Source organism: Muntiacus reevesi, chromosome 3 (assembly GCF_963930625.1).
Source record: "Muntiacus reevesi chromosome 3, mMunRee1.1, whole genome shotgun sequence".
NCBI lineage: Eukaryota > Metazoa > Chordata > Mammalia > Artiodactyla > Cervidae > Muntiacus > Muntiacus reevesi.
In genome coordinates, this window is record NC_089251.1 from 231,174,284 (window position 1) to 231,196,873 (window position 22,590).

General features: G+C 43.2%; 1 protein-coding gene across 4 annotated transcripts in view; it reads left to right on the forward strand.

Moving 5' to 3' along the window:
- Positions 1-22,590, forward strand: part of GPD2 (glycerol-3-phosphate dehydrogenase 2) — a 230,765-nt gene that overhangs the window by 86,140 nt on the left and 122,035 nt on the right. The window contains exon 1 of one of the 4 annotated variants that reach the window (XM_065931563.1): positions 1,658-1,686. The exons of 1 other annotated variant lie outside the window; for it this stretch is intronic. The gene's annotated coding sequence lies outside the window, so the exon portion shown is untranslated. Of the gene's footprint in view, positions 1-1,657; positions 1,687-2,201; positions 2,350-22,590 lie in introns of those variants that run through there. 2 more of the 4 variants (XM_065931559.1, XM_065931562.1) reach the window with 2 other exon arrangements.

Genomic DNA, 22,590 nt, shown 5'->3' on the forward strand with positions numbered 1-22,590 from the left:
TCCCTGCTGACTTGTTAGCCGGTAAGGTGACCAGGACTTGTGGGGAACATAAATAGTAGACGTAACAGGGCTCAGAACAAACTGTTCACCTGAGCATTCATTTCATATCAGTGAACAATTATCAAACATCTATATGTTATAGGCACTGTGCTAGGTACAAATGTGAATAATAGTAGGTGGTCTTCATTTTCCAAGCAGTGAACTATCCTGGGAGAATTAGTAGTAAATAAATCCTACTAATGGCACCTCAGTTCAACCAGATTTTTCCTTTTCTGTGTATCATGTTGCTCTTCTAGACAAATGTTTAGGATTTGAAAAAATGAGAGAGTAATGGTCTATTACAGAGGTTCTTAACCCTGCTTGGGTGCGCACCTGAAGCATCTGGAGGTTGGGTGGCTTTCAACAATAGTTCTCAAGCAGTAGTGTGCATCTGAATCGCTTGAAGGGCTTGTTCAAAGCTCAGTTCCTGGTCCCAGAGTTTAAGAATCAGGTTCTCTGGAGATGCTGGCTCTCCCAGTTACACTCTGAGACCAACAGTTTCAAAATATATAAATTTCCAGGTTCCATCCGCAGACTGATTCAACTGGTGTGGGTATGGGAACCTGGCATTGACCATATAACAGCCCCCTACCTGCCCTGGGGCTGCCCTGGTGGCTCAACTGTAAAGAATCCACCTGCAATCCAGGAAACCCAAGAGAAAGAGTTCCATCCCTGGATTGGGAAGATCCCCTGGGGAAGGAAATGGCAACCCACTCCAGTATTCTTGCCTGGGAAATCCCGTGGACAGAGGAGTCTGTTGGGCTACAGTCCATGGGGTCGCAAGAGTCAGACACGATTTAGAAGACTAAATCACCACCACTACCCATCCCCCATTGCAATGTGTATCCAAGGCTGAGAACCACTGTTCCACTGGAGAGACTACCTATTGGGTAGGCTGGTTTCCTGTTACTACAAGTGTGGGACCCAGTGAGTCTATATATACCCAGTGAGTCTCTATATTCCTCTGGGTCAATTATAATATAATTCTTTGGTATTTAAAGAAATTAGTGAGTGAGTTAATAAATAATTGGCTGAAAAAAACCTACCCCCGCGATTTTGAGTCAAACTAATTTGGCTGCCTTTTTTGGAAAGGCCTTTCCAGCTGTTCCCTGGGTATTTTGCAGTGCCACGGTAGAAAAGTTCTGTGTAAAGCTCCCAGAGATCTTCGGAGGAAACACCTTAAGGAAAGGGGTCCATTTGAACCCCATCCGCCCCTTCCTTGAGCCCCCTTGGCCTCGTCAAGCTCTTGCAATTCCAACAAGTGAGCTGGGCATGCTCAGTGGGCAAGGTCGGGTTTGGGGGTGCAACCGGGAGGCCTGCTGCTCTGCTGCCCGGGCTCTCCCCTCCCCCCACCTGTACGAGGCTGGGCCAGAGGAGCGGGTGCTCAGCATCCCACCCACTGATGCTTGGACTTGGTCTTCCCTGCAGGTCTCCTCGCTGACAGTCAGGCAGGGGTCAGGAGCCTGGGCGCGCCTCCAGAGCGCCCGGGTCGGGGGTTGGGGTGGGGGGTGGGAGAGCCGGGGCAAGGCTTTGGGCTCTGTCGGCCGGTCCCAGGGGTCCTACAGCCTCCCAGACGCGTCTCTAGGCCCAAGGAAGCCTGCCGGCCGAGTAGGGGAAGCCAGTTTCAGGGCGGAAACAAGAAATCAGGTATGCCAGCCCCGCGTGCGTGCAGGCGGACGAGTGTCTCCGGTCTCCCGGGCAGGTGGGGAGAGCGGCCCGCCAGGGGGAGGGCAGAGGAAATCGGACACCACCGTCTTCCCCGGGCCTAGCCCCGCCGAGGTTGGGCCGAGGGTCTGGAGTGTGGCCAGGCGAGGACGCAGGGTAGAACCCGCAGCTCGGGGCCAGGGCCAGGGATCCGCCGCGCCGCGGCCCTATGCGGCTGGCCCTGCGTCCCCTGAGTCCCGCTCTAGTCACGTTCCCTGGGAGGCGGAGACCTTGATCGTTCTCGGCCTGCCGGTTCGCAACGCTTCCCCGCCCCCCGCCCCCCATCTCTTTCGCGGCAGGGTCCCCCGCCCCCACTTCCGTATTTCCTGCTGGGCCAGAGGAGCCTGGGCGTGAGGTCTGCGGCCGGCCGTGGCGGCCCTCGGGGCGGGGAGCGGGAGGAGGAGCAAGTTGCTCGGGAGGCGGGGTGTGGCGGCGCTGGGCGCGTCGGGTTACACTCGCCCTGCCTGCCCGGGGGTGACATCCCGGCGCGCCTCGCCGCGAGTACCGGGGCCGAGACTCTGATTCGGGGGAGGCAGAGACTCCGCCCCGGCCGGAGGAACCAGTGCTCCTGCCCTCTCCTTCCTCGTGCGAGAGGATCAATCTCAGGTGTGTGCTTCCTGGGAGACCCCCCAGCCCCACCCCGCCCCCTGGTGATAGCGGGGAGTGGTCCCTCTCTGAGCCGATGGAGTCGGTGTGGGGTGGGTGGCGGAATCTGGGGAAAGGTTTAAAATTTTTCCCCACCGACAGAACGTGGGCTCGTTCCTATGGGGTTTAGCTATATACATTTTGGAGGGTGGTTAAGTGGTAGGACTTTTGGGTGAGAGTTGATATCTTATTGAAAGTTTGCTGCAAACTTTTGGTTTGTGGATGCCGCTCGTCTGATAAGATCTGTTGCTCCTCTCTGAAGCAAGAGAGGTAGAGGTTCTAGAAGGGAAGTGAGGCTTCTTTGAGACCTTAGCTGCTGGAGTGTGACAGTTCTCGGAGGAAATAGAAGGTGTACACTGATGAACTTGAAACAGCCCCCACTCCCCACGTAGTAACTTAGGAGTAAAAACAGATTTGCAGGGTGCTTTGGCAGGAAGATATAGCCCTGTGAATGAAGTGCTGGTCTGAGTTAACTCTTGGTCTCTAGACTGACTTGCAACTTCTGAGAAGGAGCCTCTACTCCAGGAACTGTCCTCAGGAGTTCCGCAGTAATTTACAAATGCAAATTCTCACTATTTAGTGACAGGGGTCAACCCACATTATACAACACTATAAATATCATGGGAGGGGGTAGGGGCAGCTATAGAAATAGTAATTTGGTCGACTTTTATCCTTGTATGAATAGATAGGGGATGGGAGAGTTCCACTGAGTCCTCATTGCTAAAAACAAAACTTAAAATTTTGCATTTGTTCCCAAGTTTAATAGAAGTGAAGTTCGTTTTGAAGGGTGGAGGGTGAGGGGAACCACCACATTGGGGCCGGCCACTTCCTGCTGACCACTCCATAGTGAGTGAGTGCCACAGTTCTTGCTGGCCGTGGACTGGGACTGAGTGCTAGATGCCATTGCTCAAGGGGTGTCATGTGCAGTGAGGGGGAGTCTTACCATGGGGATGTTGAAACCCTCCTGTGTTTCTCATAGGGGGATTATGTCAAATTACAACACTCCCTTGATATTTCCAAATCAACTCTTCAAATAACGCATCCGTACCTTAGTAATAACAGATAAAGAGGGAATTTGGGGTTTGAGAACCAGCACTGTTGGAGCTGCCCATTCTTGTATCTCACGCAGTCACTTTATTTTCAGAGGACATTGTGAGCAGTTTAAATACTCTGCTTCCTTCTCTCTCCTGATTTATTAAAAGATGCAGTAGTTTAGCTCAGTAATTGACGAAAGGGCCACAGTATTGCCAGTGGTCAGTGTCCGCCCCCCCCCCTTTGTTTTTGTAACTATTTAATCCCACAGATATTTAGAATATTTGACTATTATTGTACATAAGTCATATTGATAAACAATTATAATTCTCAGATTATCCTGTTTGGGTATAAGTTTTCCGCTTTCATCACTAGAATGTAAGTTCTATGAGAGGGCTTGGTCTGTCTCACACACTTTTGTATTTCTAATACCTAGAGTGATGACTAGCTTATGATAAAGGCTCAATAACTGTTTTCTCGTTGAGTGACTGAACTGTGGGACAAACTCTAGCTGGATATAGTAGGGGGAAAAACCCCAGAAATTTTGGCCTTAGGTAAACTATTCAACTTCACTGAGCCTCAGTTGTCTCACTGACAAAATGTAGGTAATATGTGATATCACAGGTAAAATCACTACTGATGTTACTGTTAGTTAGTAGACTTCAAAATACTGCTTTCTTCTTTCTTACATATTTTACTTTTTTATATTCAAAAGAGGATCACTTGGATAAAAAATACAGTAGTTGGATAATTTAGCTCTTACATGTTGTGAATGAATTATCTAGGCTTTTCCCCCATAAATTTGGTGTGTCTGATGGAGGTAGGGGGAAGGGGAGGTTAATGGCAGCTATGGTTATGACAGAAGGGAAACAATTTCCAGATTATTATCTAATTTCTCCTCGTTATATTTTTAATGTGATAAAATTTCAGCTCAGGTTTTCCAAAACTTTATTCTCTCTTCTTGTCAACAGCCGGACTCACTAGGTTGTCCTAAGTGTGGAAATAACATTTTAGTAAGAGCATTAGATTTGAGTAAACTCCGGGAGCTGGTGATGGACAGGGAGGCCTGGCGTGCTGCGATTCATGGGGTTGCAAAGAGTCGGACACAACTGAGCGACTGAACTGAACTGAACTGAAGAGCTTTAGAAATTGAATATCTGTAAAGCTTGACTTAAATGAAATCTTCTGTAGCTTTGTGTAGCATTACAAGTCCTAAGTGAAGAAAAAGTATGGTCATCCTGATTTGGAGAAGGTGTGAATTCATTCAACAAGGTAAAACATACAAATGCCAAACAGTTAGAGACCAGCATAACATCTTGCCTTGTCGGTACCCCATGGTAGAATGTTGGCTATAACTGTTGCGGTTACAGAAGGGAGAAGTTAACATGGGCTCAAGTAGTTGGAGACCGTTTTGTGGTGAAGAGAAGGTTACTTTAGCAACAAAGAGGCTTAGAGTTTCTTGAAGATTTTAGCAGATCATCTTTGTTTTAAGAATGTTTGCTATTTTGTACTTCAGTGTATTAAAAAACCAGCACAATCATATGCTTTCAAAAGTAAACTTTCTATGGAAAGGCATATGGAAACCTACATTCTGTATGTGAACTAAATAATACTTTTCACTGTGTCTCTGAAGTTTTAAAGCCCAGAATTCAAGTTAAAAATTAGAAGTCTTCATTTTTGCTACTTCTAACATCCTTGCTCTAAAAAAAAAAAAAAAAAAAAAAGGTCTCAAATGGCCTTTCTGTTACTCTGTCCATCTGTCCAGTTGTGTATAAGAGGATATCATTTTCATCTGAAGTTTTGCGGAAAATTATTAGTCATTAAGTTTGGGACCCCCACACCGGCTGATTTTAGATTGTTATTTTGGGAGATAAGGAGGGATGGAATGGAACTAAGATGGTATAATGAAAGTGGTTTTAGATACTCTTCAAAATACTCAGGAAGTTCCATCAGGACTCATCACCTGGAGTCAAGAAGGAAACTTGGAAGTTGTTTTATAGAGAAAGCAGAATGTAATAAAGGGCATGTTGTCTATTTCCTTGTTTTATAGTTGTTGACATGATGGGAGAAAGAAATGTAGGAGGGAGAGATGATTAGATTCAACTCCAAGTGAGAGAGACAAAGCCCAGCATGGCTGCAAGCCAGAAAATCTCTAATAACTTCAGGCCTCTTCCTGTATTACCTGACCAGAGATTGATCTCAGGAGCATTTTAGGAAAAGGAAGAATTAGGAGCAGATGGTTTGAATACCTAAAGATGATTGTGGTCATAGTTTGTCCAAAACTCTAATTTTGTGTCCTGTCATGAATGTGTTTCTTTTTTCTTGTTTTCCAAGATTTTCCTCTTTTGCTGGCAGTTTTTACTAGTTCTTTGGGTTAAATGTTTCTTCCTACATCATTTCTGTATTCTTGTTTTCCATTTTTCAGTTGAAAATTTTGTGTTGATTCTTTCAAAATAAGATTTCTGATTCATGAAGCAGACAAAACATGGTTTCTGATTTTAATTAGATCAAGCTCTGGTTCTATTAGTTTGCTAAAATTACTGGGAAAAATTAATTAAATTGTTGCTCTCCTAAGTAAAAATTTATTATGACAAAATGTGTTAACAAAGCTTAATTACTTGGGACTATCTTTCACTTTTTTCTGACAAAATATAGTGATTACTAATGTACTTTATTCTGTAACAGTCAGATACTATTAATGGATGAGCAACAACGGTTTCATTTAGATGTTTCTAGCTTCATATTCTTTAAATAGGGATATGCCTTCTGTGGAATTCCATATATGATTATCCACCTATATGCTTCAAACCCCACGAATTATAACAGATCTGTTTCTGAAAATGAGATTTCTGGAAGCTATTACTGTTAAATGACATGGCCTATGAGTATGACTGTGGGTGACCCATGCTTAGAAAGCAGTATCACTTTGCCTTATGTGCACCAGTGATGGCTAAGTCTGGTTGGTTATTCACAATAGGAGCAGAAGCTGATGTTCAAGGCAAACATTTTAGGAAACTTTTCATTAGGATTTTATGAGTTTCAATAAAACACAATAAACTTCTAAATGTATTTGAAAAGTGATAAAAACAATGCGGCTCAGAGTACTAGGTCCTCAAAAGTTTTCCTTTTGTTTCTACTGAAGAAAGAAAGGAAGTTTTGTGTCACTCTGGTAGTAACCAAACTGCTTTGATCATATCACTGCTTGCTCCACCCTTCCGTGGGTCACTTTGCTCTGTTACATTCAATTCTAAATATTTGTCTTCAAATTCATGGGTCTTTCCAATCTTGCCGCATTATTAAAGTTCTTCCCCTCTCTTCTCTGTGAAACAATGCGGATTTCCCTAGATGTGTTTTAATCCTAGTGCTGCACCTAATGCTAACGCTCTTCCACTTCACCTGTTTGAAATCCTAGCAGTTCTTGAATGTTCTGACCAAAGGCCACCAGTTTGTGACGCTTCCCCTCACTGCCCCAGTCAGAAGTGCTTTGTACACGTCCTAAACCCTTCAACTACTCTTTTAATGCCACTCTTAACTGTCTCCTTTACTCTTGTGTATGGTGATTATTTGAAAACACGCATCACTTCCTTTCATGCAGAAGGTCTTGCAGAGCAAGGGCTGGATCCTACACAATTTTATAGCCTTCACGTGCCCAACCCAAGTCCCTGCATGTATTTGGAAAGGGGACACCTTTACTGGAGGCCACCTAGTAAATAGTTGTTGAATTAGTGATTGACTCATAATTCCCTCATCCCGTAATTACCAAGAGTAAGTGATAGAAATGAGTGGGGTGTGATTGGACAGCAGGTGACCTGCAGGCAGATACTTTTCAGATAATGAGTTTAATGGAATCTTTAGCTTTTTCTCAGGCATCCTCTTTACTCATTTTGACAGTTTTTGTATCTAAGGATTTTAGTTTTAGGAGCAGGAAAGGGAAATTGCTGAATTTGAACCAAAGTTATCAAAGCAATCTGTGAAGAACATCAGTGGAGGAATCTGCAAATGGGAAGGTCACATACTAACCAGTGAAGAGTCACCTTTGTCAGAACCCTTAGGGCTCCTTTCTCTACACTAACTTCTCCCTTCTTCTCTCCACCTGCCCAACTAATCCAGTCTCTTTTAAGAAAGAGTCCAGAAATTTAATTTATAACAAGAAGATTGATAAAATTGTTGTTTCTAGTTGCTAAGTTATGTCCGACTTGGTGACCCCATGGACTACAGCCTACCAGGCTCCTCTTCATGGGAATTCTCCAGGGAAGAGTTCTGGAGTGGGTTGCCATTCCCTTCTCCAGGGGATCTCCCAGACTCAGGGATCGAACCTGCATCTTCTATATTGGCAGGCGTGTTCTTTACCACTGAACCACCAGGGAAGCCGATTGGTAAAAATTAGCTTGTCACTGTTTCCAAAGTCTCTGGTTTCTAAGGGGACAAAACTTTGAAACCATTTATGTAGGATAGGTAGAAGGACCTTTTGGGTGGTGGTGTTTAGTTCTGTGTATCCCTGAAGTCACATTATAGCCACCAGCCTGTGGCTTTGGTCATTCTCTGAACCTGTCAGTATCTTCCTCTGTAAAATAAGGTGACAGAACTGCATGAATTTAAAACCATAAAAGACAGAGGTATTTTTATTGCTCTTGTCATGTCTTCCAAGGGGAGAACACATGGGCTCTGTTCTCCACTGGACCTGGTTTAACTGTTCCTCTTACTTCCCGGAGTTTGGGATGTCCTTTCGGCCTCTCCAGATGTAGCATTCACAGTGGGAGGATACTACATTCCCTGTATCTTCCTCCTGGCTTGTGTGCATAGGATCTGTTAAAATAGATATCTTTTCACTTCTCTGTTTCATTATCTTAGTCTTTCCCCTATCCAAGGAACTGTGATATTTATCTAAAAAAGTATAGATTCACAGAATTTTAACATAGGAAGGGGGTTAAAGATCTAACCCAACACTGTGTTTTTATTACTAATAATAAATAGTGATGTTAAGTATTATTTGGAGCAATCACCCTTTTCTAGGCGCCGTGCTAAGTACTTTGCACATTATTTCATACATCAGCAGTGAACTCTGTTACATCAATGAGGAAACTGAGTTCCAAAGAACAGAAGTGACTCACTCAAAGCCACAGCAATGTTCTGGTCGGACAGAAACTCCCTTGAAAACTGTAAAGAAAATAATAGACTCAAGAGATAGTTCCGCTTACATTTCTGTAATATATTTCCTGCTTTTTTGCTACCTTGGATTCCCCTTCTCAACTCACTGAACTTTGCCTTTTGTACTTCCTAATAGTTGATGCTGTGGTTCAACAGTTTCCACCAGCGATGCTGAACTTGTTCAGACATTGAATGCATAGCACAGTATATCTGCCTGAGACAGTATTCCTTTTGATTTGTCTTCTAGGAACTGTGATGTTGTTTTTCAGTCGCTAAGTTGTGCCTGACTCTTTGTGACCCCATGGACCGCAGCACGCCAGGCTTCCCCATCCTTCACTATCTCCTGGAGTTTGCTCAAACTCGTGTCCATTGAATTCGTGATGCCATCCAACCATCGCATACTCTGTTGTCCCCTTCTCCTCCTGTACTCAGTCCTTCCTGGCATCAGGGACACTATTCAAATCCTTTTTAGTTTTAATGGCTGTGGAAACAACCTGCAATGTGATATCAGTCTGCTTTTTCTGCTTCTACACCTGGGTTTGTAAAATGCTCTTAGGAAAATGAACACAGTCGTGCAAACTGGAGGCACCACAAATTTATGTTCTCCAGTTTTAGCCACAGGGCAGTTCTTTTATCTTTACCTGTTTCTAGACAGCACCTTTTTTGGTTTTTCCCCATAATTTCCCCAAACTTCCCATGTTTTCTATTTTCTTTAAGCCTCTTACCCCACTGTGCATTTCCTTACCAGAAGATGATCGTTAGTGGTTAGAACAGACTAAACTGTTCTGACAGATCTGAAAATAGATAAAAGCACAGACACAGCAGACGTTTATTTCTCAATCATGTCATAGCCTTGGTTGGTGGATGACTTTCCTCTAATTGGTGACTCAGGCACCCTGGACCCTTTCATTTTGTGATTCTGCTGTTCCTTATGGCTGTGTTTTCAACTGTCTTCAGCTTCTCTAAAAGAGAAGAAGCCTATTCACTCTCTAAATACTTAGTCTTAAAATGAAGGTAACAGTTCCACTCACGTAACATCAGCCAGAAATGAGGTGCTCAGTCACACTTATGAATGAACGGAGACTGGCATGTTGTCTGGCTGGGAGAGGAGGAGACTTTTTGGTAAAGAGTTCGCTGTCTCCATTACAGTGTCCTTGCCTCCTGTTATACTGAGAACACAGAGATATCACATCCACTCTTAAAATTTTGTGGTCTTTTCCACATCTTCCCTGTATCTGAATCCATTAATTCTATCATTAACACAACTTAGAGTTTTCCAGAGTTTATGCTTTCCCCAATGTTGTGGATCCCCCATTTCTTCAGCTAGCTTATTCTGTGAAATTTCTCCATGTTCACTTGGCTTTTATTTTATTTTGTGTTGTTATTATTATTGTTATTTTTTCTAATTTTGGCCATACCAAGGAGCATGAGGGATCTTAGTTCACCAACCAGGGATTGAACCCATGCCCTCTGCACTGGCAGCGCAGTGTCTTGACCACTGGACCTCCAGGGAAGTCCCTTACCTGCATTTTAAATATGTACAAGAATGTTCAGGATTCTCCCATCACATAATAAAAAGACCAGAATCCCAAATTATTCATTCCTCCGATCTGCCCTCCTCTCTTGATTGTGCTCATTCTCTCCTCTTTCAAGCTACGCTTCCTGAAAGTGTTTGATGTTGTTTTTCTATCTCCTTATCTTTCATTCACCCCACAACTGTTGAAAATTTGGCTCTACCTCAGAGGAATCTGTTCTTTTTACGATTACTGGTGTCTTCCTGACTGGCAAATACATGGGATCTTATTGCTTGAAACATTTGTGATTCTGCTGATTTCCTCCGTTGTGAAACTGAACTTTCACTAGGCTACCATGACACTTGGTTCTCTGTTTGGACTAGTCCTTATGGGTCTCTTTGCAGGTCCTTCTGCTTGATATGTTGTAGTTCCCACGGTCTGTTCTTAGTTCACTGTCTTCTTATGGTAGATTTTCTCTGTACTATCAAGTACATCTGTTTATTTGATTTCGATAATTTCAAGTCAGCATCCCCAATCAGACCTCTTCCCTGGGTTCAGACTCAGTAGATATTTCACTTGAATGTCCCACAGTCCAGACAAGACTGATAATTCCACTTCACCACTCCTCTCTCACGCTGTTTATCCTCTCATTGAAGAGCACCACTATCCTTTCTCCCACCTATATCATCCACTCATTTGTCATCAGTCACCGAGTATGTGCCAGGCATTTTTCTACAAATTAAAAGTATTCTGGTATACAAAACAGATACAGTCTCTTCTCTGGTAGAGTTTGCATCTCTAGAGTTCTTGTGGCTGGACTAATAATAAAATTGACATAAGATGTTAACAGGAGATAAATTTTAATTTGTGCATACAGAGGTCTCAATGAACCAGTACCTAAGAAGTGGCCAAAGCAGGCAGTTTTTATACTTTTTAGACAAAGAAACAATAAAGTTGTGAAAAATCAACAGGGCAAAGAAATTTAGGTTTTGGTGCTCAATTAGTAAGGAACTTAAACAATTTGGGCCTGAGGTAGTACTAAAGAAGTAACAAGGTTTATTCACATAGGAATCTCTGTCCAAATTCCTATCTCTGTTCAAAAGGGTGTCCTACCTCTAGATGTAAGGAGTGTACCTTTCCTGAAAGCAAGAAATAAATCCCTTATGAGATTTATTTATTTATTTTTTAGGGAGACAAAAGGGATAGTTAGACTGTCCCTCTTGCATTCACCATTTCTTAAGTAGCTTGAATCCAAAATAATCAATATGCCATTTTATATGTTCTGGGGATGGCCTGTCCTGAGCCCCAACAACATTCTAGGGGGTAGAGGAAAGAAATAATAATGATTAAATAAAGATGAGACATATGAGCTAATGAAAGCTATATGATTATTTTGGATTTGGATGGTTTGGGAAGGCCTCTGAGGAGCTGACATTTGAGCCCGGCCCTGAGTGAGCAGAAACCAACTTGTATAGAGATGAGCTAAGCATTCCAGGTAGAAGAGACAGCTGGTGCCAAAACCCTAATTGTATTCTTGATGAATCTGAGGGGCAGGAGAAGGTAAATATAGCCAGAACTTAGTGAGAGGGATGAAAGAAAAGGAAAGTGAAGTCACTCAGTTGTGTCTGACTCTTTGTGACCCCGTGGACTGTAGCTTACCAGGCTCCTCTGTCTATAGGATTCTCCAGGCAAGAATACTAGAGTGGGTTACCATTTCCTTCTCCAGGGGATCTTCCCAACCCAGGGATCGAACCCGGGTCTCCTGCATTGGAGGCAGATGCTTTAACCTCTGAGCCTCCAGGGAAGCCCTAGGTATCTGTATTAGTTTCCTGTGGTTGTTAAACCTATTACCACAAACTTGGCGGCTTAAAACAAGAGAAATGTATGTTCTCTTAGACTGGACTTGGCCAGAAGTCCAGTCACTATGCTCCCTTCTGAGTCGATAAGGGAGAAGCTGTTCCTTACTTCTTTCAGCTGCTCGTGGCTCCCATTACTCCAGTCTTCACCTTTGTGGTCATACTGCCTTTCTTCCCTTCTGTGTGTGTCAAATCTCCCTTTGGTTTCCTCTTATAAGGATATATGGGATTGCATTTGGGGCCCACTCTGATAATTCAGGATGATCTCCCCACTTAAGAGCCTTTATTTAATCACATTTGCATAGTCTTTTTGTTGTTGTTGCCATGTAAGATAACTCATCGGTGCCAGGATTTAGGATGTGACATCTTTTCCGTGCCAATAGGGGCTTCCCTGGTGGCTCCCCCTGCCAATGCAGGAGAAGCAGGTTCAATTCCTGAGTTGGGCAGATCCCATGGAGCAGAAGATGGCAGCCCACTCCAGTATTCTTGTCTGGGAAATCCCATGGACAGAGGAGCCTGGTGGGCTATGGTCCATGGAGTCACAAGAGAGTTGGACATGACTTAGCAACTAAACAACAAAAAATTCAACCTACCATAGTGTCCAAGAGAAGCTTTAAAAAGTAGGCAAGGGCCAGATCTCATAGAGCTGTACAAGCCGAGATAAAATATTTAGATTTCATTCTAAGGTTGTACAAGCCATTGAAGGATTATGTGCTGGTAAATGAAATATTACGGTTTTGCTATAAAACAGTGTCTCTCAACTTTTTTTTTTTCCCATTGTGTCATTCCAAGAAGCAAAATTAAGTTGAAGTTAATTAAAATTTTAAATTAATTTTTCTCTGCTGCTGCTGCTGCAAGGTTGCTTCAGTCGTGTCCGACTCTGTGCAACCCCACAGACGGCATCCCACCAGACTCCTCTGTCCAACGGAATTCTCTAGGCAAGAGTACTGGAGTGGGTTGCCATTTCCTTCTCCAACAAGAGTGTATTCCCTAAATATTAAAACATAAGATTCTGCTGGTCAAAGTTGAGCTTTGGAGGACCACACTTATTGTAATATGTAAGGTTTTTCTTTGCCTCCCCCCATCCCTCAAGAACCAACTTTGTGTCTTGTAGGTGTTACTGTTCCCACTGAGCATGGGTGCTGTCAAAGACCGACCTGGGTGCACAAAGTGGATTGGATTGTGATAGGTGGGAGGGGGAAGATTGGAAGCGGTACTCTAATTAAGAGACTATTTTAGTAGCCTAACCAAGGGATTACAGTTGTATATTCAAGCATGCGTTAAAGATGGAAAGAAGTGCATGGATTTAGGATTTGTCTTTGCAGTTGAGTTAGTTGACTGAACTTTCTGACAGATTAATTATCTGGAGAGAGGAAACAGGAATCCAGACAAAGGCTTACATTTTTAAACTGAGCTTCTGGACCATAAAACCAAGAAGGGGGGATTTGGGAGAGAAGCGATTTGTGTACTTCAAGGAAGATGTTCTGTTTTGGCTGTGTTAAATTTGAGATGTTTCTTAGACATTCCCCTGGAGATGTCAGTTAGACAATCAGATAAATGGAACCTGGAGATTCTAGGAGGGGTTTTGACTGAAGATGAGGAGCTAAAAGTTATTTACATATAGGCTATATTTGATGCTGGATTGAATTACCTGTGATGCATGTGCAGGTAGAGAAGAGGGCCATTGGAATACTGTATTATGTGAGAAAGAAGGAGTTGCCAGTGGATATGAGGGAAACCAGGAGAGTGTGGTATCCTTAAACTTATGGACATTGCTGGTGGTGCAGTGGTTAAAATCCACCTCCCAATGCAGGGGACGTGGGTTCCATCCCTGGTCGGGGAACAAAGATCCCAAGTGCGGCAGGGTAAGTAAGCCCATGTCCCGCAACTACTGAGTCTGGTGCCACAGGGAAGTCCCAAAGCAAAAAAAAGTTCAAAGTGTTTTTAAAAGGAGTGGTTAAAATGTTTTTAAAAGTTTATAGGTTTGAGTTGTGAAAGTAGAGACAGTGCATAGAGACAACTCTTTCAAGTAATTGTGTCATGAAAAAAAGCAGAGCAATGGAAAAGTTCCTGAAAAGAGTTACTGACTAAGGCAGGGCTTCTTAGAACCAGAGAGTAATAGGATGAGTTTAAGTAGAGAGGAAATGATATTAATAGAATGATTAACTAGAGAGAAATAACTAATGAAGGCGGGCAAGAGTGATGGATACCTGCTGGAGTATAATTCTTGAAGAGACAGGAAGGGAGATTTAGGGACAAATGAAGAGGTTGGTTTTCATTAGGATCAGGGACATTTCATTCAGGAAAGGATGAATGAAGAAAGGAAGGAAGCTCTGCAGAGAGAATGCATAGAGAGGCTGAGAGGTCTTAGTTTGGGTGGTGGGAAGATGAAGTTCTTACCTCATGGGTTCTACTTTCCCAGTGATGTGTGATGAGGTTGTGGTGGACAGGGTTAAACAGTTTTGGGAAAAGAGCTGATGTGAAATGGCTATTTTGAAGCATCCTGGGAAATGAAATAATAGGATTGCTGGTCAATATGTATTGTCCATGAGAGACCTATAGCCATAAATTTAACTGAGCTAGTTGTAGATGCAGTTTTTTTTTTTTTCTCCAGGCAGTTTCTTTAGCTGTTTAGGTAGAGGTGTGGAGCAGGCAGATAGTTGGGCTTAATCAACTTGAGGATTTGCCTGGTAAGTTAGAAGCAGAAAGAGAGGAGCAAGGGAGGTAAGGGTACTTGCAAGGGACCATCTACAATGATGGGCCTTGACCATAAGCTGGACAGAAAAGGAAGAGAGTATGTAACTTGGTAGTGGAAATTGCCAGTGGATTGGAAAAACCAGATAATGCCAAGATGTTGGAATGGAAATACCAGAGTAGATAAGCTGGAAAAAGAGAAGGTGTTCACATATAAGATGCTTGAAGCTGAAGTCTCAGAGCTGGTGCAAGTAATAATGATGCTAAAATGAAAGGTTATGACAATGAGAGCAGGTGGCTGAGGCAAGGTAAAAGAGAACACTGTAAGAGGTGAAGGGCTTTAGGAACTGGGACCTCCTTGTATGTATAGGAGACAGAAGACATGAAGACAGTTAGGAGCTTGGGAGGGGAGACAGCCAGGTGCATACGTAATCAGTGAATGAAAAGAAACAGCAGTAGATGGGTAGATGGCAGCAAGAAGGGATGGAGGGTGGTAAGTCTAATGACATGAACTTCAAAACAGGTAAGATTTTTGAGAGAGGATCGAGGAGAAATTGGAAGATAAATGGGGAGACACTGGATATTCTGGCTGGGGGATTTGCAGAATGGAAGCAGGAGTCTAACTTAAAAGTATTTACAACTAAAATGGAATGGGTACTGCAGGTACAGATCTTTGGCCTGGGCAGGAGTCCTGGGAGCCTTCTGTGAACTGGACGTTAACCCTTTAGTCACTTAATCAAAGGAAGTTCCCAGGAAAGGGGCTAGTTATCACCTGGTTCAGGGATGTTTTGGTGTTTTAGCAGCAGTACAGCCATCCCTGTTTATACCGGCTGAACAATAGACTTAATGTGTGAGTATAAACAACCTCCCCTTGAGGGATGCTGTGAAAGCAGCATTAAGAGGCGTCAGCCTTCAAAATTCAGATTAAATCTTGCTTTCTCCCTGTTTTCAGGGTATTACCTGGCGAAAGGAACATCTGGAGAAGAAAAGGATAGATTTTTGAGTTCTAGAGGGCTTAACTGGGAAGGAGGGAGGGCTGAGGAGGTGAGAGATGGGGCAGATTGGGCTTCTGGTCATGACTGAGGTAAAGGTGATTAAAGAACATGCTGGGATCAGTGCCAGTGATGTCCTGGAAGAAGCTTGGTGCAGACCTCTGGCAGCACATGTTGAAGTGGTAGCCAAGGGTGAACAAAAGCCTCCTTGGAGTATCTGTAGCCCTAGGGCATCTCCTGTTGGCTTGGTGGCCAGTTGGAGTATAAAAACCCTCCTAGGGGACTGCTCTAAAGTGGCCAGAAGCATCAGGTGCTCTGAGGGCCCGTTCTCAGCCAAAATGATGGTGCAACCCCTGGGGGACATGCTTTCTCCTATTTGGCAGAAGCTAAGGAGTGCTGCTTCTGGGGACCACCATCAGAGTCCAGTGTATTTAGACTGTGCTCTCTGCTCTGTTGTCACTGGCTTAGTACAGACCTGTATAAGTCTGTGTCAGGGTGTTTACAACCAGTCTCTTGATTTCCCTTCTCTCAGATGCGTGTCCTTTTAGTTTATCTCCCAGCACTGCTTCTGGGAATGTGAGGATGGGCTTTTAAATTTAAACATGATTCTATCATGCCTATTAGGAATATTGTGAGGATTAACATAATGTGTATCAGCTAACCAGCACAGTCCTTATAACCCAGTATGCAGCCAAAAATATGCCTAAAAGCCTTCATTGGTGATCTATTGCTTACTGGACAAAGACCAAAGTCCTAGGAAATGGTAGGTAACATCTCCTGCCTGCCTGTTCGGTCTCCTCACTGCCTCACTTATGACCACTGTATGCCATCCTGTTCTCCAGGCATACGTTTCATCCCTCCTTGTTCTTGAAAATGCAGTATTCGTTCATACAGTCATGACTTCCCTCACGTTCCCTTGGATCTGTTGAACCTTCAACATTCGAGTTAATTATTGCTTTCTCTACAAATCTGCCTTGATGATGTTTCCTACCTCCTCTTAACCCCATATGTAATTACTCCCTTAGCCCCTAGTCTAAATCTTATTTGTATCACTCATGTTTGTTTTAGAATCCTCTTCTCGAAGTAATCAGTTCCTTAAAAACAGAAACTAAATTATTCATCTTTGTTTACTCACAGTCTAACACTGTAGGTGCTGGATGAATATGTTGAATAAATGAAAATCCAGTACACATTTAAGTTTTCATATTGCCTTTCTGTTATGAAATATAAATTATATTTGGTACACATTCTTTTTCTTCAATAGTGGAGGCAAATTTTTTGATGAGGTAGAGGATGAATGCAGAAGGAAATGGGTAACCAGGTAGTTAGTATGCGAGGCAGACTTAGACCTGTGTTCTTTTTCTTTTACCAAGTGACTTTTGTTTATTTTGTTCACCATTGTCATTGTTTTCTGTTGAGTTGTAATCATTAACTTTTCCAGTTATACCCCCAAGGGAATACAAGCATCAAACAAATGTGGGTTTCTGGTATTGGTTAGGTATGCTTGAGTGGGCAGCTTGCAAGTTCTGCTTACAGTTGCAGGATTGGTGTGTGGAATCTTTTAGAACCTTGGTGTTAACATGCTCATTTCCTTTTAGGTCTCTTCAGACCTTGGTTTCCTTGATCCTACAAGGATGAACTGATTAATTATACCTAATAAAGAATGACATCAGCAGAGTGCAGTCAGAGAAGGGTGGGAAGAGCAAATGTGAGATGAGGTGGCAGGAGTGAGTCACTCCTGGCTGTTGGTGGATTGGGACGTGGTGGTAAGAGGGTGAGGGTGGCTTGAGGGGTGGCGGAGGTATCTGTGGGGAGCAGAGCAGATTGTGTGGACATGGGTAAAGGTGGTTTGGGGGACACAGTAGGCTATTGGCTAGTGGTTGGCATGCATTCCTCACCCTATCTGAACTAAAAATAAATACCAGGAAATATTGTGAAGAGAGGACCAAAAAAAAAAAAAAAAAAACAACCACTCTTATGGCTCAAAGTTGTCGTAGTGACTTGGGTTAACTCAGGACACAAACCTTACAGCAAGCCTCTCATGGGGGCTGTTTTCAATTCTCTGACTAATTGAGGTACTAGAGATAGGCTAGGAACAGTGGATCCTATGGGATCAGAGTCTGACCTAAAGCGAAAAGCCTGCTGTCTCCCTGTGACCTCTGGGACAGGTAACCTGTGGCCTGGAGTGAGGTCTGCATTAGAGGAGGGGCTTTACTGGATTTTTATTTTTAATAGAACACTCCACAAATCACATTATACATTCTGCGGAAGAGAATGTTTATTCTGGGAAGAGATGCAAGAGAAATGCTGAGAGAGGCCTGCCTACTGTTTTTCTCAAGGGAAGTGACAGTCTTCATTTCCCCAACCTGGGAGTCTGAAGTGCACTTGCTTGGTCAGAGCCAAGTCCTACCCGGGCTGAAGCAGGGTTATGGCTGCCTTGGTTCTCTCAAGGCCGTTCTGCACTGCACATGCGAGCCCACTGCGGTTATGTATGAGCAATGGGAGCTGTGGACACAGATATATTTTTATATCTTATTGCGTGCCTGCTCAGTCAGTCAGTTGTGTCTGGCTCTCTGCAACCCTGTGGACTGTAGCCCGCTCCTGGGCTGAAGCCAGGCTCCTTTTTCCGTGGGATTTCCCAAGCAAGAATACTGGAGTGGGTTGCCATTTCCTTCTCTAGGGGTACACCTTATTTACATTATCTCAAATCCTCAATATAAGTTGTGAACTAGATGAGATTTGATGCATGAGAGGATGGAAACCCACAGTCACACCACTAGTAAGTGGCTGAGTTGGGATTCAGTCCAGGGGTGTCTCTGATGACCTCCATACTGGCTTCCTCCCACAGGGAGTGGTCTGTTGACTGGTCAGCGGTGGTGTCTGAATTTGCCAAGGACAGACCCTGTGATGAGAACAATCCCAGCTGTGCCTGGAGAAGTGGCTGTGGTCCTGCGTACAAGCACTGAATTATCACAGGGCAGGCTCAGGGAGAGAGGGTTGGCCTTCATCTCGGATGGTCTGTCTTTTCTCCATGTACTGTGGGCTTCCTTCAGGGCTGGCACAGTGGAGGGGCCCCTGAGTGTATTGTTGGCTGCAGCATTTCTATGTTTATGGAGTTGAAGCCTGGGGAATGCTAAATTCCAGTAAGTTTGATCAGCTTTGCAGTCCCTAGTTTGATTAGTTGTTGGGATTTCAGATGTTGTGTTAAACTTTAAATCCCTGAGATGATATAATGTGAAATTAACTAAATATGCATAACTAGTTCAGGCAGGGGTAGTTTAATTCAGGCTTAAATAGTTAATTGTGTCCGATGCTTGAGGCACATTCATCCTGGGTAGGGTAGAGACTGCACTTCAGAATGAAGTAGATAATTCTGTGACATTTTCTAGTTCTTATTCCAAGATTTGTAATAAATTCTAAAGGCAAACTTTTTTTGCCTTTACCTTTTTCCTTTTCCTTTCTTGTGTGAGTCTTTTACTCTGTCTAGTTCATTAGAGATGAGAAAAGTTGTGTAACAGGAAAATCACTCAAGTAGTGGTCAGATGGTAGGGGATTTAGTCAAATGTCAGCTATCTATCTGCACTGTGCTCCTCAGAGTCCTTTTTTTTTTCCATTTTTCTCTCACTTGCATAGTCACACACTAGATTGGTTCTTTTTTCTTATTACAAGAATAACACATACTCATTTTAGAAATTTAAAAAATAATACACATAAAGAAGATAATAAAAATGACTTTCAGCCCTTCCATTCAAAGATGAGATTTTAAACATTTTCGGATTTGTCTTTCTAGCCTTCACGCACGCACGTGTGTGTGTGTACACATATGCTTTAAAACAGAGACACACAGATACTATTTTATCTACCTCTGTTCTCTTCATGATTAATTTTCTACTGCCTGTTACCCCATCTCTGTGTAGATTGTAATTAACCCAAAAAGAATGAATTCCTAAGCAGTCAAGAAATTTTAGAATGTGTAACTTATTTAAGACTGTCACTAATTTCTAGACCTTTATAATTTTTACCAGTATTGTTGCTTTTTAAGTCTAAATGGGGTAAGAGGATCGCAGTCATTTGGACCCAGTGAGTGACCTATGCTTCTGGTCCAGTTTGGATGGGAAAAATGTCAGGAGGCTCTGGGGAGCAGGAGGCCAGGGTTATGGGATCTAGCAATACCTCGAACAAGGAACTCTCCAGATGATCTCCATCTCTTATATGAGGACTTTGAAAGGACAGGTGGCTTTGTTGAGGCTGAGACTGTCACGGGGTAGGAGTCTGGCTCTGGTTGCTGACTGCCTGTCCTGTGATGCTGCAGAGCTTTAGGAGACAGCCTGAGAAGCAAACCATGCTTCTGGCCAGCGCCAAACTAATGGCTAAGGAGGTGGGCGCAAGTGCAGTGGGTGAGGTCACGCCTGGAGGTCGCTGTGTTGATGTCGGAGCCTGGAGTGGGGAGGCTGGAGTTTTAGGAGACCTATTAGAAATGCCATTTTGGAAGTCAGTTTTGTAAGTCCTGACGGCCTCGTGGTAAGATCACAGGCTCAAACTATGGGCTAAGTCTTTTGGATAAACCTGGGGTTTCACTTCACATTATCTCAAAACTTACGGTTGAGAAGAGGCTGTTTAGTATAAATTGCTAATGTGCTCTGCTGATTTGCATGAGTTGTGTGCTTTGACTGACAACAGTGCGAGCCTAGCCCACTGGGGTCTGGTGAATTACATGCATTCAGCCAGAGTGTTTCTTGAGCTGGAATTGAAATGCATGGCCCTTTAGTTTCCAGTATGATGCCGACACTCAGGCAATTGACTTTTGCTCTTCAGTTTCCAGCAGGGGGAAAATTATGAAATAAAATGGGGAGAGGCCAGGCATCTTCAAGATTCATACCCATAAATATAAATAACCATAATTAATCATATGCAGTCTCTCTTGTCTATTACGTCTATACTCAGCGTGTCAGTAAGTTTCACACAGCTCCTTCACGTCCTGCTGTGCGCTTGGTGGGGAATGTTCTGAGTTCTTCGGCATGTTGAAATGTGACCTGGGCTTCTTTTCCAGTATGAGTTCAAAATCAGTTCAAGATATAATGAGTTGTGAGGGTGAAAGTCACCTGCAACATATCCTAGTCCTAGGGGGAAGACAAGTATAAAAAGACTTCTGCTGTTGACATTTGAGAGCTCTCTCAGTTGACACTCTGTTCTTTGTTACCATCTTGTTAGATTGAATGGGCTGGAACAGTCTTTCAAGTGTGTTGAGTTCAACAGATATTTATATTCAAGATTATCACTGAAGTGTTTGTTTTCCTATTTTTGATTGTGGTTTAGAGTTTTTACTATTTTCTTATGTGATTTATTAATTCTTCCCCCATCTCTCCCCATTACATCCTTTTTTCATACTTTAACCTGCTTATTATGAACAGGGCTAATGGTGTCCTCAAGAAAAGCAACTGCTGTTACTCTTATTTCCTTGGGAAGCATCCTCTATGCTGTAGCTAGGATCCATCTTCTTTCCTTCTTCCCTCTATATAAATTCCATCATATCATTGCATTGATTAGGATCTTCCATTGATTGTTGTGTCTCTGTCGTGCCAGAAGAAACACCTTGCTGGTAGGAAGTCATGTGTGATTTGGCACCTGTCTGGCTCCCTGACCTGATCTAGAACCCAGTGCCCACATCGTTCACTGCGCTGCCCCCACAGTGGCCTTTCAGTGTCCAGGAGAGGCCAAGCTTACACACCCTGTGTGTCTTTGCGTGTCTGTCCCCTCTATGTGGAAGGTCCTTCTCTATGCGGTAGCTCTTCCTCTTCATTTGTATTTGTGCCAAATAACCTGCAGGGGCATTCTGTCTAAAGTAGATCCCTCCTACTCAGAGACTTAGAGAATGTGTTTACGGTTGCTGTGGGGGAAGGATGAGGGCAAGGGATAGTTAGGGAACAGTTTCTTAGTGGACGGGCACACACTGCTGTGTTTAAAGTGGATCACCACCAAGGACCTATTGAATAGCGTGTGAAACTCTTCTCAGTGTCACATAGCAGCCTGGATAGGAGGGCAGTTCAAGGGAGGATGGATACATGGATATATATGGCTGCGTCTCTTCCTTTGCCGCTCACCTGAAACTGGCACAACGTTGTTAATCAGTTATACCCTAATACAAAATAAAAAGTTGAAAAAAATTAAGTAGATTCCCAAGTCACTCTCCAACCTAATTATATTCTTCATAGCACTTATCAAAATATTCAATTTTTAGATTTGTTTATAGGTTTCTCCCAATCCATGGAAGCAGAAAAATTTCCAGCCCCTAGAGCAGTGCAGAGGATGTAGCAGACATTCAGTCAGTCCTAGTCAAATCCATCTTGTGGGAACGAACACCTCTCTTTTCACCTTCCTTAGTTGGGAGATTCCTTCAGTGACACCATCCTGAGGATCTGTTGAACTCTTGCTTTCATTATTTTCTTAGAGTGTACAGTTTTTATTTTTCCCTCACCAATGGTAGATGTGTTTTTCATAAACCAATTTCCATCAACGAATTTTGAACTTTTTAGGAGTGGCAGATAGCTTCTTTTTTGGCCCATTTATCTGTAAACTTTTCTTTAAATCCAAGAGAGCCCAAAGATTCTAGTTGTTTCCAGAGCAGAAGCACACAGCTTTTTTGGTATATGGAATGTGAATTAGTTCAGATGAGGCAGAATTGAAATAAGAGTTTTCTTTCTCTTATCTTGGACTATGTATTTGTATATGGTTTGAGGTTCTTAATCTTCATGGGAAGCTTGTGTGGTTCATTTCATCCACACTGTGTACCGCAAACTTCAGATATTATCTGGTAAGATCCCCTGAGCTAGAACAAAGGAAGGAAGGGGCGGGTGGGGAAAGCCCTTGAATAGGTAGATAGAGCCAGAATGTTGAAAATCCAAGCACTAGAATGCTAATAAGTTGCTCCTTTTGCCTTGCTCGGAGTTATTTATTTGTATTTTAAAC